This window comes from Heterocephalus glaber, unplaced genomic scaffold (genome assembly GCF_053883595.1).
Source record: "Heterocephalus glaber isolate CG9 unplaced genomic scaffold, H.glaber_assembly_v1.0 deba00001461, whole genome shotgun sequence".
NCBI lineage: Eukaryota > Metazoa > Chordata > Mammalia > Rodentia > Bathyergidae > Heterocephalus > Heterocephalus glaber.
In genome coordinates this window covers 40,420,026-40,434,774 of record NW_028258308.1, presented here as the reverse complement: position 1 = coordinate 40,434,774, position 14,749 = coordinate 40,420,026, and positions in this window count along the sequence as shown.

Below are 14,749 nucleotides of genomic sequence, written 5' to 3'. Positions count from 1 at the left end.
TGCCACTGAGCTAAATCCCCAGCTTGACACAGATTTGACATTAATGCCTGATTGTCTCTTGACGCACTTACCTCCTGCTTTCATGTGATCACGAGCATGCCCTGTCTTTGCTACTGCACATCTGTATTGTTAGTCTGAGACTCCTGTAACTCAGATGTCTTATTATCGGGAAGGCAGATTTGCTCGCTGGGTCCTTTAGTTCGTCTAAGCAGAAGATGACTGTCTGCGCACCACTGGGCTTCAAATCTCGTGTCCACATTCCGTGTCTCATCAGCTTCAGCTCCTTCGATGAATCCCTGCTTTGCAGAGTCCCTTTACCTGTGAGTGACAATTCTTTGATTTTTTTTTTCTTAAATCCACAAAAGCCCCTTTTTCTCTCTCAGACTTTCTATTAACCCTGACCTTTTACCATCTTGTGATAGTATTGTTTAAGAAGGGTCTACAGCAGTGATACCATTTGTCTAAAAAAGGAAAGAAGAATTGTACATATATATAAGATATATACAAAAATATATGCATGTTGTCATGTCTGATCTGTCTCTGAAGGATGGAAGTATAAATTATCTGTGTAATTAAGTGATGTACAAAAATCTGAAAAGAGCACTTGCCTTCAGAAAACAATTTTCATTACATACCTTTATGTACCTTTTGAACTTTTAAAGCTTTTTTATAGCTGGGTGTGATGGTTCACACCTGTAACCCCAGCATTCTGGGAGGCTGAGGCCAGAGGACCGAAAGTTCAAGCCAAACTTGTGCAATTTAGCAACTTAGTGAGACCCTGTCTCAAAATAAGAAACTAGTGGGGCAGTGGGGCATCTAGCTCAGGGCAAAGGCTTTGGGTTCAACCCCCAGTACCACACACACACACATACACATATACACAAATATACACTGTGTGTATTTTTCTGTGACTAGCTAGTTTCTCTCGCCATAGTTCTAAGTTCCATGGTGCCAGTGGCAATTTTAATTTCCATATTTTCATTGTTACTCAACACTGAGTGAATGCACCCACTTTATTGACCCATTTGCCAGACAATGAACATAGGGCTATCTCCCATCCTGGCTGCTTTGAACATCCTAATGCCCACACCCAGGCACATAGTGTAAAAGTTTCCAGGCTTTGGCCAGCCAGTGGAGCTGCTTCACAGTGGGTGAACACCACCTCCGGCTCCACAACCACTTACCAAGTGGCTTCTGGTGTAGCTGCAGCAATCCCCTCCAACAGCATGAAGGGCTTTTGTCTTTTGACATTTTTTTTTTTCCAGTACTGGGGACTGAACTCAGGACCTTAAGCTTGCAAGGCAGGCATGGTGCCACTGAGCTAAACCCCTGGCCCTTCTCCTTTGACATTTTTGCTACTGCTGCATGTTGATGGACTTTAAAGTTTTTACCAATCCAGAGGGTCTAAACTGATGTGATATTTTACATTTCTCTGGTTTAGATGTCATTGAAAGTATTTTTTAATTTTTACTGGCTATTTGTGTTTTCTCCTCTATGAATGTCTTAGTCAGCTTTTCATCACTATAACAAGATACCTGAGATAATTATAAAGAAAAAGGGGTTTTTTTGTTGGTTTTTTTTTTTGGTGCCGCGGATTGAACTCTGGTCCTTGCACTTGCAAAGCAGGCGGCGGAACCACTGAGCTAAGTCCCCGGCCCCATAAAGAAAAAGGTTTACCCAGGCATGGCAGTGGGCCCTTGTACACCCAGGGTGTACCTCCCGGAAGGCTCAGGGAGGACAATCACAATTTTGAACCCAGCTTGGGCAATTTAGCAACTTAGCAAGACCCTGTCTCCAAATGAAAAAATTTTTAAAGGTTGGACATGTAGCTCAGTGCAAAGGCCCTAGATTCAATCCCCAGTAGGAAAGAAAGGAGAGAGAGAGAGAGAGAGAGAGAGAGAGAGAGAGAGAGAGAGAGAAAATTAAGGTAAAGTGAGGTCTTTCAGGTCAGCCTAATCCAATTTGGTGTTCTGCTGTTGGTGTTCTTATAAGAAGAGACTGGGACACAGGGGACACGGACCTAGGGAAACTGTGCGAGGACATACCAAGGACTCATCTGGTCTGCAAACCCAGGTGAGTGACCACAAGACGCACACCTGCCAGCACTTTGATCTTGGACTTCTGGCTTCCAGCATTGTGAGACAATAAAGATCTGTTGTTAAAGCCTCTCCGGCTGTGGATTTTGCTGCTGCAGCCCAAGCTGACTAAGTCAGGAAGCATGCTGCAGTCTACACAGCGCTTTTACACACTTTCTTCATCCATTCCTTCTTCATCAAACATTAACCAAACCATCCTGGTTTAAGGGCATTGTTAAACCCTCACCGAAAACTTTTAAGACAGAAATAACTATTCCTGTGTTTAAATGAGGAAACTGAGGCTCTCTAGGTGAGAGCAGAGCAGGATAGCTGGGATGGCAAAGGAACTGAAAACAGTCATGTAAGATTTTTTAGTTTATTTTTGATTTGGGTTTTTTTGTTTGTTTGTCTTTGGCAGTACCAGGGATTGAAATCAGGACCTTGCACTTGTGAAGTAGGCATGCGCAGCCACTGAGCTGAATCTCCATCTGAGTTTTTTGGGGTTTTTTGGTACTGGGGATCGAACTCGGGTCCTTGCGCCTGCTGTGACAAAACCACTGACCTAAATCCCTGGCAAGGGTTTTTTGTTTTTGAGACAGGGTCACACTGACTCAGGATCCTCCTGCCTCACCCTCCTGAGTGATGGGATTACAGGAAATACAGGAATAAGCCACCACTGTTCATTTCTTATTTCTGTAAATCTGGACAACTGTCCTTTAGTACTAAACCCAGGCTAAGCAAATCTGGAACAGGATTTATGCATCGGGTGGCAGTGGCAGAGAAGCACTTCCTTGCTATTCTCCCAGTGAGACAATGCACAGGTGAAGTGTGCGCCTTCAAACCCAGCTTCTGATCAGACTGCCAACTTCAGCTGCCAATTTCACCATTAAAGCCTTGACTGATACAACTAAGGCTTCCTCTACACTGAATGTTGTTTTCTCCTCCTTCCTGCTCTGAACACTTCCATTCTAAAACATTGCAAAGCCCTCTTCTTGCAGAATCTCTTTTGGCTAAGTGTGGTACCACTGGTTCCAGCCAAGTGGCCTGAACAGGCCCATTTCAAGCTGAGCGATCTGTTCATTCTTCATTGATCCAAAAGCTGGGCCCACTTTAAGTTAGCCAGGAACATGGCCGAGAGCAGGGAGTGCTCTGTGCCCTTCTTTTTCTGTGTGTGTGTGTGTGTGTGTGTGTGTGTGTGTGCGCGCTCCCAAGGCAAAATATAGCCCCTGTTTGAGTCGGAGCCGCGCCCTCCTGGGTTGGGACAGTAAACAGAGCTGGCAGCCTGTCCTCCCAGACAGTGACAATGCAGAGGGGGAGGAACATGATCATTGTGCTTCAGCACTGGAAGGCTACGCGAATCTACCCCCAAATCCAGTAGTCTACCAGAAGAAGCTGCGAAGGTTCCAGAATAGGAAGGAACCTTCTCTACATTCTACAAGCTTTTCTTTGTCTTGGGGGAGGGTACAGAAGTGTCGAACTACTTCCTCTTTGTCCAGAAATGTCAGAACCTAGGTCCTTCCCAGTACATCCTGTCTTAGAACTGAAGAATGTGACAGCATTAAGTTACGGTCTCTGCTGGGGCAGAGCTGTCCTCAGTCATCTCAAATTTGACTCCAAGAAGCCCTCCCTCCAGGGCTGAAGATGCAGTTCAGAGGCAGAGGGCTTGCCTAGCAGGTGCAAGGCCCTAGGTTCAAGCTCTAATTCTGCTTTGTTTTGCTTTTTGGTACCGGGGATCAAACTTGGGTCCTTGTGCTTTCGAGGCGGGCAGCAGAACCACTGAGCTTAATCTCTGGCCCCTCTAGTTCTGTTTTTTAAAAAGCCTCTCTCCTACCCTCCTCCATCACCTCCTGGTGTGGGTGGTCACCTTGTACAGTACACCCGAACTGCTTGGGACTCACCACAGTCCGAAGCCACAGTCAACTGTGCTGTTAAGAGATAACTGGCCCAAAGGGATGGGGAGTTACAGAACAAAGAGAAGAAAGGGGTTTCTCCCACAGGAAGTTCAATTTAGATCAGGGAAGCACAAAGCTAAGCTGGTTAAATACAAAATTTATGAGCCAGTACATGGCACAAAGCACATCTAACTCAGGTCAGACCTGGGGACCACTGCTGGGCTTGAGTCTTGTTCCAGTGTTTTAGGGATGACTTTGCAGAGGGGGCCAGCACTTAGCTTTCTGGAAGAGGAATACTGGCCATGGTCTGGCTCCAAAGAGGGGGCCAGGTGTGTCATGCATAGAAGACTAAGTGAAGGAAGAAATGCAGAGCTGGTGTTGCTTAGCCTGGAGGGGCTGAGGCTCCAATGTCAGACACAGACAGACACACAGGCATTTGGCAGCGGGAGGCCGTCCCACTAACAGGGACTCTGAGGTATCCGTGGCACATTTCACAGGCTCCGCTGCATAGTATCCCCATCACAGGGAACTCAAAGGAAATAGACATGCACAGCAGAGGCTGCTTAGCCCGCCCTGTGAACTTGGATAAGTCTCCCAAGCTTGGGCCTTGGTTTCCTCATTTACCTCAGGAAGAGATTGGATTTGACCAATGATTCCTAAATTTTGGACCAGTCCAGTCCAATTTATTAAACATTTGGAGGTCTTTTTCTTGTTCTTTTTTCTCCCTACTTTCCTTTCTTTTTTTTCTTTTTTCTTTCTTCCACGCTGGATTGAACCCAGGGCCTTATGTACAGTGGGCCAATATTCTAGCACTAAGCTATACCCCAGAGTCTTGTTATGTAGCCTGGGCTGGCCTTTAACTCTGAATCCTCCTGCCTCAGCCTCCTGGGTGCTGGGATTATAGACATGTGCCATCATGCCCAATGGGGACTAACTTTTTATACTAAAAAAAAAAAAGAGCATTTTGGGCAGGTGTGGGCTATACACCTGGGCTATATAGTGAACTCAAGGTCAGCCTGAACTACATACCAAGACCCCGACTCAAGAAAAGAACAATGACAACAAAAATTTTTTTTAAAAAATCAGCATAACTCTCAGTCTACAAGACCAGCTCTCTAAGCCCTGAGCTATGGAGCTACTGCCCACTCTCAGTCTAAAAAAAAAAAGAAAGGACATTTCAATATTGAAAAAGGAGGTGAGACATAATCTTACAGTACCGAGGTGAGACATAATCTTAAAGAAACACATAACAATTATGTGGAAAACTCTGCTACCTGGTTCAAATTTCCCACTGTGTTTCAGACCACAGAAAGCTTCAGCCCTGAGGGGAACCAACTCAAGATTCTGTGAACTAAGAGATGATTCCAAAGGAGGGGCTAGCACCGAAGATTCCCAGGATTTGAACCCCAGCTGGGAAACTCTCTAAACTTGGGCTTCTACACGAGGAGGGTGGCATGGTGCTGGGTTTCCAGAGCTTTCCAGAGCTTTCCAGAACCTGGCAGTGCAGTGCTATGAGAATAGTGAGTGCTGTGCTCTGTGGAGGGGCCCTGCCACCTGTCAAGGAGTTACCCTTCCTCTTCTGCAGCCAGAAAGTCCCCTGTATCCTGAGGTGCCAGGGATTTTGTCCAGAGGTCCATACATGGGAGGGATCAGGCAGGATGCTCCCTCTCTCCTGCTGCTTCTGTCAATAAGTCACTGGGAGGGCAGGGGATTTACCTCAGTGGTGTCGTCACCTGCCTCAAAAGCACAAGGTTGGGCTGGGGATTTAGCTCAGTGGCACCGTGCCTGCCTCAAAAGCGCAAGGTCCTGAGTTCAATCCCCAGTATCAAAAAAAAAAAAAAAAAAAAAGTCACTGGGAGCAGAGCCGTGTCTCACTTCTTGTGGACACACTTGGAGCATTTATGTACAAAAAGTCTCAATTAATATATGCCAAATTTCAAGCCTGGATTGTGAGGCCCAGCAATTCCAGTCTATCCCAGCAAAAGCCTCTGGCTTGGAACACTTTGAATAGACCCCACCCAAGAAGGCTACAAGTCTGGGAACTCAACTCAGCAGATCAGTAGATCAGCCACGGAGTTGGGGTCGGGGTGCTCTTCCCTGGAACTGTCATTGTGGTCACAGAAACAACTTGGGGAGCAGCTCCTCAAGCAACTCAGGAGAACGGGCCCTAAAGACCAACAGCTGCCCCGGCTACACGGGCCTCAGTGGGACTGTCTTCAGAACTGCAGACAATGCAGCCCATGTGACAAGCCCAAATGAGTCCCCTCTGAGTTTCACAATGGCCAAGCACAGAGGCTCCCTGAATAGGTCACTTTCCTCTCAGCAGCGACTGGCTGAGCAGCAAGTTCTCCTCATTCATAACCCGCCTTTCTCTCCCTCTTATTATCTTTATCTTTCATCCACTTGAATTCTCTTGTACCCCTTTGACCTCTTCCTTCTCCTCCACATCCCTTATTTCTGGTCTTTCTTGGACACAGAATCACCCTTCCCTCCTGCCACGCAGTCATCCCACACCTGGGTCCCATAGCTAAACAACTATTCCCCCATGCCTGAACATCTCTCCCTTCCCAGCTGTCCCCACCCCAAGGAACTGTTTTTTAAGATCATACTTTCCCTGCTGGTGGGAGTGTGGGGGAGTTAGCAATTCCTAGTGATTGAAAATAAAAAGCACTTGTAATGCCAGTTAATTGTACACACTGACATTCTTTCTAAGTTATTTTAAAATTCCCAGGACACCAATAAACTGACTTTTTTTTTCTGCCACGAAGAAAGATTGTCTGACTCAGATGATGCACTGTGGGGCTGGGTGTGGTGGTGCATGTCTGTAATACTAGCACTCTGAAAGGCTGAAGCAGGAGGATCACTGAGTTCAAGGCCAGCCTGGGCTACATAGTGATTCCAAGGCCAGACTGAGTTACACAGCAAGACCCTGTCCCCCAAATAAATAAATAAATAAATAAATACATAAATACATAAATAGGTACCAGGGATTTAGCTCAGTGGTGCTGTGCCTGCCTTGAAAACACAAGGTCCTGAGTTTGATCCCCAGTACCAAAAAAGAAAATAAATAAACAAACAAACAATAAAAAGAGAGGGAGGGAGGTTGACAAGGAGGTCATGAAGGAAAAGGAATTGAGAATCACCCGTTTCTTTCCCCTTGCTTGTCCATCTTGCATTCCCATCTGTGTGTATGAAAGCTGGGTGTTAAGGGAACCACCAAGGGATAGAGCAGAGGAAGACCACGGATGGTGCCAAGTGATGTAAAGGAAAGGCCCCCAACCCCGCGAATCTTTATTCCCAAGAGGGCTCACACTGGGAGGCCCCTGCAGAGTAGCTCAGTGGAGTGGCAGCCAGACCCCAACCCCAGGTGTCCGAATGATAAACCAGAGCATGGTGCAGGCCTTCCTGCCCACTGGGAACTCCTGGTGCCATGCACAGCAGTTCCTAAAGGCCATCAGCAGGTTATTCACCCTACAAGATGCCAGCACCATGCTCAGGTCTTAAGAGGGAGTGGTTTTGTCCATCCTTACAACCCTGTACAGTTGCTGCAGAATTATGTCCTGATAAATCCATTGTAAATAGAAAGAAATAGAATAGCTTGAAAGTGTATTGAATACACCTAACCTATCAATTGTCCTAACCTAGTGCCACAGGACACTGTGGGGCTTCACTGGCTGCCCTGTCATCTCAGAGCTGCCTGGGACCACTGGACAGTATCTTAGTGTCTATTGCTAGCCTGGAAAAACACCAAAATTCAAACTTTAAAGTCAGTGTCTACTGAATGTGTTTGGCTTTTCACCAGCACAGAGCCAAAAACCTTAGATCTTATACCAAATTTACAGTTGAGGAACTTGTGACCCAGAGTGGCTGTTCAGCCTCAAAAAGGAAAAAAAGAAAATCATGTGGTGGACAGATCAACACCTACCTAGACCCGGAGAACACCAGAAAGTCAGTGAAGCAACGTACTCTGAGCAGCCTGAATTTTTGATTAGGACCAGTGAAAGTCTCCTTCAGACCCTCCAGTGGGCTTGCAGGTTTAAATAAAAAGCCACCTGAAGCAGAAGCTAGAAAAGGAGGGTGGGAAGGTCACACCTACTCACCAGCCCAAGGACAAGAACCTGAAGCCGCAGCCGGGGCAACACAGCACACCATGGGGACAAGGCCATCCGTCCAGGCTCGGATTGCTCCAGTGTATTCCCCAGCAGTTCTCTACTTATCATCAGTACTCTGTTTTTGCTGCCACTAACACATGCTAATCTGATCTGGAAGGAAAAAAAGAGACAGTGGAGTATCTGTAGAAACAAACATCATCAAATGTCCTGGCTCCCTTCCCAGGGCTTCAATAAAAATGCAGGAAGGAAGAAGCCCCAGAACTGAGCCACATCAGCAAGTCCTCCCCAGTCTCCATTAAGTCATTAAGACAGAACTTCGCAGCTTCTGAGCTAATTGCCAGGCTGTTGCTGCAGAAGGCACCCTCCGGGTTGAAGGATGGGCTTGGTGACAAATGAGGAACAAAGATGTGTTGGGAGCCAGGTGTAATGGGACACATCTGTAATCCTAGGACTCTGGGAGGCTGAGATAGGAGGATTGCAGGTTTGAGTTCAGCCTGGGCAACTTAGCAAGACTTTGTCTCAAAAACAAAAAAAAAGAGCAGGGAGGAGGCTGGAGAATAGCTCAGTGCTAAGGGCCTGGGTTCAATCTCTAATAAAAGAAGATGCATTGAATATCTGTTTTCCTGGCTGAGCAGCAAGTTCTCTTTCTTTGCTTTTACATTCAACATTTTGCCTTAATAAGCTTTCTCCCTGATTGTTTTAGTAATGTTTACTTCATTTAAAACCTTGGTTTTGAACCATGCTTTTAAGTCAGCTCTAATTTGGGCAACTAATGACCCAGAAGTCTACTCTTGAGAAGGTTGGGGGGCATGGTGACTTCTCTTTTGTGTGGGGGGGGGGGGGTTAGGGGGTGCTGGATGAACCTAGGACCTCATAAATACAAGGTGGCCTGTACCTGTAGCCCCCTGGGATCCTTTATAGAGGCCAGGAAACACTATAGCCAAACAGAAAGTTTCTGATGAGGCTAACCTGGCAGTGAACCAAAAGACAAAACCATTTCTTTAATCAGAATACAGTCCCTTGCTCCTCTAAGAGTCAAAATTTTGAAATACAGGAGATGGAATTATAAGCAAGCAAAGAACATGGAAAAAGATAAAAAGGAAGAATAAACTCGGACTATACCTAGCAGAAAGTACATTTGACTTCACAGATTTTTTTCCATCTCAATTCTCTGTGGACCTATTCATAACAGAGATTTGGATTCTTTTTTGGTGGTGGTGGTGGGGGGGTGGTACTGGGGATCGAATTCAGGACCTTGCGTTTTTGAGGCAGGCTGCAGCACCACTGAGTTAAATCCCCAGCCCGCCTGAGATACAGATTTCTAAAATATAGTTTCTGCACTGGCTGGTTGAGTATCCTTAAAAATGGCTTCCTTATTTTTCCCAGCCCCTGTTCCACATGAACTCATAATTCCTGAACAACCCCTCGAAGGAGACCAGGAGAACTTGAGCAAAACAGTCCTGGTGATTCTGAAACCTAGTGACACCCCAAAGTTGACACTGAGATTTGGGCCCACAAGTGTCAGATTTCAGCTTTCCCCCCATCCCCCACACCCCTTTTACATGTACACAAATCCTACAAAACAAAATTGTTTTAGAAAAGCTCCACCCATGTAGATTCAAGCAGATTAGTACCAAGTCCACTCAAAGTGTTAACAATTCTGTTTGGTGGGGTTGAAATTTTCTTTTTTTAAATGTTTGAATTTTTTTGTGTATGGTTTTATTAGATGTTTGTTTTGTTTTTGTATTTTGTTGTTGTTTTTTTCTTTATTATTAATAAATTTTATTTTATTTTATCCCATTCCCCCCTTCAAGCCCCAGCAAAATAAAAGTTAACAGGAAATAGGGAGATAGGTCTTTTGCAAATGGGAAAGGGACCAAGAGATCCAGGGAGAGGGAGGCATAAAGAAGGGAAGGAGATGAAAAAATGAATTAAAATGTGTTTTTAAAAAATGTGTTATGTATGTGGACCAACTCTCCACGAGGAATGTAATCATTATGTGCTACAAACATGCACTAATACAAAATAAAATAAAATAATTGAATTTTCTTATATTTAAAAGGAAACTAATGGAAACAAAGTCTTTGTAAATAGGGAGGAGTAGAGGTGAAGGGAGGGGAGGGGAATGGGGAAAAAATAGAACCAAGATATATCACGCACAGGTACAAGATTCCAATGATGAATGTCATCATATTGTATACTAAAATATACCAGTAAACTTGATGAATAAAAAAAATTGAATTTTTAGAGAAAGAGCAGTTTTAAACTCCCTTCTTCGGACACTGTAATCAAGAACAGTTCCCTTCCCTGCAGTGACACAGGTGGCAAAAAAAGGCTCCGGAGTCTGCCCAGCCACAAGCACAAGCTTCTTTCACAACCTATCACTCCTGGGATTGTTCAGTCTCTGCAAGCTTTAGTATTCTCACCTGTGAAATGAGGGCTGACAGTTGTGTCTATCTCATTGTTATGGGGTTTCAGTGAAGTAGTTTATGTAAAAGCATTTAGCAGTTCTTCCAGCTTATAATAACATCCATTAACTATTAGCTATTGTGGCCTCAGAACAAAGTATAAACACAAGGGCCGGGGGATTTGGCTTAGTGGTTACACCGCCTGCCTCGAAGGCACAAAGTCCCGAGTTCTATCCCTGGTACCAAAAAAAAAAAGTATAAACACAAAAGACTTAGGCAGAGAGACCAAATCTAATACTGCTGTTTATGTATTTCACACTTTCTAGAAAATAAGCTTAAATGCTTGGAAACCTATCAGGGCCAAGTAAGTGGATTTAGGAAGACAGCAGTGAATTGTTGGCCTCTATCTAGCCTTAGCAAGACACTTCCTGGAAGACCTAAGAGGACTTAACACCCATCCACATTGCTTTTCTGGATAGGCCTGGGGAAATCCACCTCAGCTCACTTGGCAAAGAAATGCCTGCAGACTCCCTTCAGCTGCAAACTGAAACTGTCTACAGGGGCAGGGGACATAGATCAGTGCTATAGCACTTACCTAGCATGTGTAAGGTCCTGGGTTTAACCCTAGCACTGCAAAAGAAAAATAAAATTTTTTTTAAAGCATAAAAATTGTATCAATACTGAACATGTAAACACTTTTTCTTGTCATTTTTCCTTAAACAACTCAGTATAACAACTATTTCCATAGCATTTCCATTGCATCAGGTATTATCAGTAATCTAAGGATGGTTCAAAGTGTATAGGAAAATGTGTGTAGGTTATATGCAAATATTGTGCCATTTTATGTTAGGGAATTGAGCATCCTTAGATTTTTGGTATTTTGGTAGCCACAGATCTTTTTTTCTTCCATACTGGAGATGGAACTCAGAGCCTTGCACTTGTGAGGCAGGTGCAGCACCCCTGAGCTAAATTCTCAGCCCCCACAGATGTTGATATAAATGAGATTGTAAGCCCAATCCCCTTTGGATCCTCATGTATACAGAAATTGCCATAGCACTGTTTGTGTGCGAAAAGCATTGAAAATAATGCACATGCCCATTACCGGGCCAGACAAAAGGGTGAAATAAATCAAGTATATCTATAAATGCAAAGTTGCATATCTGCTCCAGGTGTGGTGACACATACCTGTAATCCCAGTACTCAGGAGGCTGAGGCAGGTAGATCATGAGTTTGAGGCCAACCTGGACTACATAGCAACACTTTGTCTAAAAAACATCAAAAAAAATTAGATATCTGTTAAAAGGAATAAGAAAGATCATTACGTACTAACATAGAGAGGGAAAAAATAAGAAGCTTTGTACCATGTATGTAACAGATCACTGGTGTAAAAAATTAGGGTCACAGGGCAGGGGATTTAGCTCAGTGGTTTCACCACCTGCTGTGCAAGTGCAAGGACCCAAGTTTGATCCCCAGTACCAAAAAAAAAAAAGTTTCAAAAAATTAGGGTCACACACATGCACAGATATCTGTATACATACAGTATATACAATCATTCTGTACACATACAAAGATATCTGTAAAATAAATTCATAGAAAGAATTGTTAAGTCTAAGAATATAAAAAGTATGTATCCATTAAATGCTAATAAATATTAACAAATGGCCCCAAATAGGTTACCTAATCAACGCTCCTACCACCTATGATTTTTTTTTGCTTTTTTTTGGTACCGGGGATCGAATTCAGGCGCCCTTGCGAAGCAGGCGGTGAAACCACTGAGCTAAATCCCCGGCCCCCACCTATGATTTTGAGTGCTCATTTCCCCATCAACATTACCTTCCAGTTTTTAAAAATGCAACTATATATTTTTTTTAAATCCAAACAGAACTCTATTTTTAAGTATCTTCCCCTCTGATCTTACCCCAGTGGTGGGGAACCTATGTCAGGTGTGGCATGCCACAGTGGGCTGTTTGTATCTTTGAAAGCTCTGTTATCATGTTTTGTTTTGTTTTGGTTTTGGTTTGGTTTTGGTACCTGGGATAGAACTTGGGTTCTTGCGCTTGCACAGCAGGCGTCAAAACCACTGAGCTAAATCCCCAGCCCTCAGTATTCAGGTTTAATTGCAGTGTTGACACTTTGCAATACGTAAGTGGGTTTTGGGTTGCAGTGTGGGTACTAGGTCTCTAAAAGGTTCACCATTGCTGCTCCTCTCCAATATCACCAAAAGTTCTTGACAGTGCAGGAGAAGTCATGTGTAACTTTGTTAGCATACCCTTGGGTGGGATCCATTTCAAAGTCCACTCCTCAAGGATTCAAGTCTAACCCTGAACTTTGATCTTTGTCCCTAAGCAGATGCCCAAGAATGTGGGACCTGCACTCCTGAGGGGTCCTCAGAAATGCAAATTGTTTACCATTCTGCCACCTCTTTTACTTCTCCAGTCCCCAGCCCTTAGCTGAGTGGCTCTAACTGGGAGAGGTTTGTAAATTGGATTCAGGAAGAGAAGAAAGTTTGGGGGCCCCTGAAGGAAAGCAGAACACAAAAGGCCAGCTTGTTTGCAGTTAAGATTCTGCAGCAAGTCTAATACCTAAACCAGGGACCACAGTCTAAGGACTTGCTGAGGTTTTATAAGCCTCCTGAGCTTCTCCATATATGTTCTTATGGGTTTTCCTCCTGCTTCCCAGTAAAAGCTATAACAAAAAGGGCTGCTTATCTTGGAGCACAGCAAGGAAGTGGGGAGATAAGTGTGAAAAACATACCCTTTCTGTGGCCAATATGGGGGAATACACAATTGAGAGATGGGGTAGAGACAGAAAAGCCCCATGGATACCTAGGAAACAGGGTTCAAAAGAGATATGTGGGCCAAAGGAAAGTTCACGCTAACAAACAAAAGCAATGGCTACCATTTATTGAACAGCTACAATGTGCTAGGCCCTGCACATTCTATATATCATCCCACCCAATCCTTTCAACAGTGCTGTGAGGAACAGTTCCTATTGCTATCTGTACTTCACCATCGAAATGAAATGGAGTTAAGGAAAAGCCCAAGATCTTCTTTCTGGGTCCAGAAAGAAGTGGCAGAATGAGAACCTACTTTCAAAACTGGCCCCAGAGGCTGGAGGTGCATGCCTGTAATCCCAGCACTAAGGAGGCTGAGGCAGGAGGATCACTGCAAGTCCAAGGCCAGCCTGGGCTAAATAGTGAGCTCAAAGCCAGCCTGAACTACATACATAGTGAGACTTTGCCTAAAAACAAAACAAACAAACAAACAACAAAAAAACCTGACCTCAGAGCCTAAATTCATCCTTTCAGAACAAAATAACTCAGAAGCTTCCGTGTCCATCTAACCCCTCACCCACCCTGCATTTCTCCTCAGGCTAGGTTTCCTCCATTATTCCATACAAGTCTTCAGATTTTCACATGTTATTTGTCATCTTTCAAGACTCATGCCCCACTTTCCCTTGAGTCCTCACCCTTCCTAATTTCCCTTCCTCAAACACCCTACAGCTGCCCCTGGGTGGCTCCCCCACAAGACTCTGAGCTCTGGAGACGGTGCCCTCTTCCACCTTCAGATCCACTGTGTGCCCAGCTGTGCCTGACACACAAGAAGGGCCCTTTCTCACCCCAGTGCTCAGTGAATGCCTGTGGCATCAGGGACTGACAGGCATTGAGCTTCTTTTTCCTGATCCCAGTTGGTAGGAAACTGGGAGTGGATATTATTTACAAAAACACCAAGCCAAACAAGACCCTCCCTTCCCTGACTTGTTGAAGCTGTGTTGGGAACAGCCAGGGGTCACCAAATGGTGGCCAGATGGTAACTGGCTGCTGCTCCCTAACTCCAGGGGCCTGGGGCAAAAGGCTTGGCAACCCACCTGCTCCCCAGGACCTGTGAACGTCCACTTTGTAGGTAAGGGCCAGATAGTTCCCTCCTCCTGAATCCCCTCCAGCAGCCAACTCTTGCGTGGAGACTCAGCTGTTGCCACCAGGCAGACTCCTGCACACCAGGCTGGGTCATAATGGAGTCCAACCTGACCTAGGATGATGTTGCTTCTCTCCCCATTTCACTGATAAATGGGAGCCAATAACTGCAGTCCTGACAGGGGAAGGTGGTGCTCATCCCCCGTGGGCATGTCTGAGCCTGAAACACCAAGCTTAGAGGGAGCAGGGTAGCTCTAGGCAGAGGGCCGGTGGGAAGAAGTAGAAGGAACTCCTTCCTCCCTGGAAGAACTCTGAGAACATAGTGGCTGGAAGAACAAGGAAGGATTTT